This window comes from Erpetoichthys calabaricus, chromosome 5 (assembly GCF_900747795.2).
Source record: "Erpetoichthys calabaricus chromosome 5, fErpCal1.3, whole genome shotgun sequence".
In the NCBI taxonomy this organism is placed as follows: Eukaryota; Metazoa; Chordata; class Cladistia; order Polypteriformes; family Polypteridae; genus Erpetoichthys; species Erpetoichthys calabaricus.
In genome coordinates, this window is record NC_041398.2 from 51,881,911 (window position 1) to 51,887,433 (window position 5,523).

The window sequence follows — 5,523 nt, forward strand, 5'->3', positions numbered from 1 at the left end:
CAATCCACCAATCAGGCCTGTATGGTAGAGTGGCCAGACAGAAGCCACTTCTTAGCAAAAGGCACATGGCAGTCCGCCTGGAGTTTGCCAAAAGGCACCTGAAGGACTCCCAGACCATGAGAAAGAAAATTCTCTGGTCTGTTGAGACAAAGATTGAACTCTTTGGTGTGAATGCCAGGCGTCACATTTGGGGAAAACCTGGCACCATCCCTACAGTGAAGCATGGTGGTGGTAGCGTTATGCTGTGGGGATGTTTTTCAGTGGCAGGAACTGGGAGACTAGTCAGGATAAAGGGAAAGATGACTGCAGCAATGTACAGAGACATCCTGGATGAAAACCTGCTCCAGAGCGCTCTTGACCTCAGACTGGGGTGATGGTTCATCTTTCAGCAGGACAACAAACCTAAGCACACAGCCAAAATATCAAAGGAGTGACTTCAGGACAACTCTGTGAATGTCCTTGAGTGGCCCAGCCAGAGCCCAGACTTGAATCCGATTAAACATCTCTGGAGAGATCTTAAAATGGCTGTGCACCGACGCTTCCCATCCAACCTCATGGAGCTTGAGAGGTGCTGCAAAGAGGAATGTGCAAAACTGGCCAAGGATAGGTGTGCCAAGCTTGTAGCATCATATTCAAAAAGACTTAAGGCTGTAATTGCTGCCAAAGGTGCATCGACAAAGTATTGAGCAAAGGCTGTGAATACTTATGTACATGGGATTTCTCAGTTTTTTTATTTTTAATAAATTTGCAAAAACCTCAAGTAAACTTTTTTCACATTGTCATTATGGGGTGTTGTGTGTAGAATTCTGAGGAATAAATTAATTTAATCCATTTTGAAATAAGGCTGTAACATAACAAAATGTGGAAAAAGTGAGGCGCTGTGAATACTTTCCAGATGCACTGTATATATATATATATATATATATATATATTGTCATAAACTCCACAAAGAGCCATAGAAAGGTTTGGGGCAGCCACCTGTATATTTGGTGTTCTGGCTGCAAATTGCAAGTAAATGACAGCACTGATGTGCACAAAACCAAGTCCAAAACAGAACAGGGAATTGGGAAAGGTGGAGGCGTTTAAAGGGGAAGACAGGAAGTGAGGTCAAAAGGGTCAGGCTCATGAGGGTCTTCTTCCATAGGCTCGGACCCGGAAGGGATGTCAAGAGGTCCAGGTGGAATCTCCCGTGAATGGTCTGCAGGAAAGGGAGAAAAAGAGTCAGTGCACTCTGCCACATCCTGGTCTGATTCAGAATTGCCCTTACTCAAGCCCTTTAGCTGCCTCCCAAGCACATGTGTGTGACAATCTATATATATATTATTAATATATATATATGTTAGTAGTAGTAGTAATGTAATATTAATAATATATATTTTATTATATTATTTATATATTTTTTTAATTTGTTATTTTGGAAAGTTTTAGATTCTCATTTACCATATCAAAATAAAAAGGGCAATTTCATTTTATATTGTTAAAACAGATAAAAAGAAACAGCAAAGTCAGGTTGCTTTACCTAAGTCTTTTTGTGTGTGTGAGTGTGGGGGTCAGGTTGGGGGTATGTGTAAAGGCCTGAAAGTCAGGGGATGACCAGCTACTATTATATGAATCCTTACTTGGCAAGTACTAATAAGCTACATAGCAAAATTTGCAAGAATTAAGTTAACAATCTAAAATGTACATATGGAAACCATTTTTCCATATATGCAATTTAGTGGTTTATAACACTATAAGAGTTAATTTAACATTACTGATTTTCCTGAGTACAAGAACATTTTATACCCTGCTCAGACCACTCCTGTGGATGAATCTGCCAGTAACTGCCAGAAAGGCCACAAGATTGAGCCAACAGACAGTCAGGAAAACAACTGTTACTGTAAGTCACTCAGAAATCTTCAACACAACATTGTAACATCAAATAAACTGTTAGTTAATGAGAGCTATATTGGATTTGAGATAGAAATCTTTGTTAGCAATTGAGAAGATCATCCATTGACAAACTGCTGTGAGTCACACAAACAAACACAGTTGTGACTGAGACAAGAACTTCATGTTTTCTGAGTTGGTGTAGGGCAACTTTGAAAGCCAGATTGAGCCAGGATTACAATGTTATAATGGGATTTCCTAAACTGGTTACTTTTGGAAGTGAAAGTCTGTATCAATTAACCTACCTATTAAGTATTATTTAATGTTATATCTTTAATCAGTAATCTGGAGTTTGCACTGTTGTCAGGTTTAAATGGCATTCCTTTTCTACAGGAATCAAAAGTCACCCCTGTAGATGTCAGGCACCATATATATGTATAGTTATGCAAGAAGTATGCCAAGAATATCATTAGTGGACGATATAGCACAAGTTTGTGAAGAGTGCCCCAGAAGCAGTAACATTTCAACATTCATATTAAATGTGCAACCTAAGTTCTTTTAGATAAAATAAAGATCAGAAACATGTAAACAAGTCAACAAAAATAATAGCAAGACTTGCAACAAGCAAAACTCAACAATCCAAGCTAAAGTTGCTAATTGCAGTGCCAGAATCTATGGGCCAATTGTTTTCACACATGATTTTGGACTTTATTTCAACTTTATTTATAAAATAAATCTTAAAGCGTGAGGTTACTTGTTCAAGTGGATATATTTCAACCAAAAATATAGAAAAATTCAGAAAATCTGACATGAAGTCAACTATATTTTTCATTGAACTGTATTTGTCAGGAGAGCATTTTGTGAGGAAAAATCATTACAGTAATCTGAGAAGCAAAATGAAAAACTTGATCATAAACCAAAGCCATTTTTCAAATACATTCAAAGAACCGTTTCATAGTTTGATTTAATCACTTACATATTATGTTTATCTTCAGATGTTTCTATGTTTAGAGCTTTTTCCAATTCTGAGCAGTACTTCAAAAGTTGGAATGTATCAATTATTTACTGAGATATCCAAGTGAACATCCAAAAATGTGTTTTATTCACATTGCTTGTGATACATAAACTGAAATCCAAAGTCATAAATATGTACTAGCTGTAACTTCCCATACTTTTGAATATAAAACAGCAAACTCTGTTTCTAGCCTTTAGATGTGGTATCATGATAATAAGGTTACTGGTCTGCTTTTGAATATGTACTGGTTTTAAAACTGCTAAACTGATGTTTATGTTGTTATTACACCAAATGTATCAAATTTGACTTCAGGTCATGTCAAATGTCTTTATTAATTTACAAAAAGAGCAGAAACACTAGTCTGGACCTATGAAAGCAGGATTGCACAGAAATAAGTGAAGCAGTGTAAATTTAAGGGTCTTCAGTCCACAGCTCCTTACTTGGAGATGACCAAACTATGATCAATGACTACATGATTTCCAGGAAGACTAAATTATTGATGTGAGGGATACATTTTCTTAATTTGTATTTAAACATTTCAAAAGAGTTTGAGTTGACAGCTATACATTTGTTTTTTGCATTCAATAGTAAAGCAAAAAAAAAAATACTACAGTACTGTATTAACCTACTGTACATACATATATTAATCTTTAAACTACTTTTCTAATGGAATGGATGCAAGTCACACTTCATATGGTTATTTCAGATGTCTATATTGTAAAAATATGAACAACAGCACTCTTAACATATTGGTTTTTTAATGACACTTTATTGGGTTGTGAGGTTCCTCAAGGAACCATTGCCTGATAAACAACCAAATAATTCTGAGAAGGATTCTTTACATATGGAACTGGTTCTTTAGGATTTGAAAAGGTTCCTAATATGTGGTCAAAACAGAAACCCTTAATTTATAGTAGGCTGTAAACGAGGATACCAGTAGAGCAAGAAAACCTGAACTTGGTCTGTGTTATTGTATACAGCAAGAGTCCTTTTAAAATCATGAAGCCATTGGGATTTAACAAGTGTTATCATCTATTCATGTTTATACATGGAGCCTGTTAGGAATGTAAATAAGTAAAGGTTCTTTTTGGAACCTTCATGGTTCTTTTTGGAACTAAAACTGGTTCCCCTATAGTATTGCTCTGAAGAGCCAGTCTGGCACTTTTATTTTTAAGAGTGTGGGCATGAAAAAATATATACTATGTATTTTGCCAGCAGTTCTTGCAGCTGGAAAATCTGAATTATTAGATGGTATCAAGTAAAACTTCAAGATTCTTTTGCTTTATTTGAGTAGCACTTTGGGTGTCATCATCATTGTACTGCACTGTATATTAGAAGTGGCAACAAGAGAACTTTGGGTGACCTTCTGATACTTAATTCCTTCATTCCTTGGAAGTCAATACAGATTGTAGTGTTAGATTAAGTCAGAACTAATCAATAAACATTTGCATGTCATCCACATGACAAAGATGTTTTTTTTATAATGTTCTTATATGTTCATTTTAAAGTAAATGTAAACGATCATTGTTTAGCATATTCAAACTTTGGTATATATATTGTTAAGGGAACACATTCTACTAAAAATATTGATTTATGAACAATATGTAATTGGCAATATTTCTTTAATATAAGATTGGATTATGTCCTAGGTTTTTTTTTAAGATTAGGATATCTTGGTACAGTGAACAGCTACCACGGTGCTGTTGTCTCTCATCTCCAGGGACGCGGGTTCGTCTCCCGGCCAGATTAACAGTTTTAAGGTGATCACGTGGGTTTCATGTGGTTAACAACCTTAAGGTGATCACGTGGGTTTCATGTAGGTAGTGGACTCATTGCTGTCTCTGAACTGGTGCCAACAGAGCTTCCGAGCGTCACTCTGTATTAATTTAAGTAATTCGGAAAGTCGGTGAATGGTGCATGAGGAAATATTCATATGTATAAATTTGATGTATTAATTTATTGAAGAAGGGCTCCCTGTAATGAACGTAAAAGCCTTACTTTGCATTGCCTAATGCTTTGTCAAGCATTCACTAACCATGTTAACGAATAATATCTATTTTCTGACCTTTGAATTACAATTATTGAACCATTTATATGAACTATAAATTTCTTTTTAAGATGTCAAACTATGTATTTTATATACATATTTTTGCCTCCTGGTTTTCTTGTGCTTTTGTCTGTATTAAAAGACGCGTCCTAATGTTTTGTTTAATTTAGCAAGGCAAACATGTTGATTGGTCGGCATCTTAAACTTCTAAAGTGAATAGGTTAAAAAAAGTAGAATCAGAATAAGTAGCATGTTACTTCTCTTTTTTTGCTGGAAAAATATTAAAATAAGCTGCTCCATGTAATCAACAAGTCTAACTGTTCGTACTAATCAGGTTATGAACTAAAGCCGATCTGTCCATGATTTCATAAACAGGGCTATAGCAAAATCTGAAAATCATTCAATGAGGGAATTGACATATTTTATATAAGTTCAAGTATGTGATGTTGCATTAGTACCTGCTTTCCAGTACTTAACTATCCTAAAGAGTATTTTCAATTAATTAACGTATATGTTTATAGATACTTTGGGATCTCTTACACGAATAGCGCACTTCTTTGTAATTTTTAACATTTAATATTGTTTAATGTTT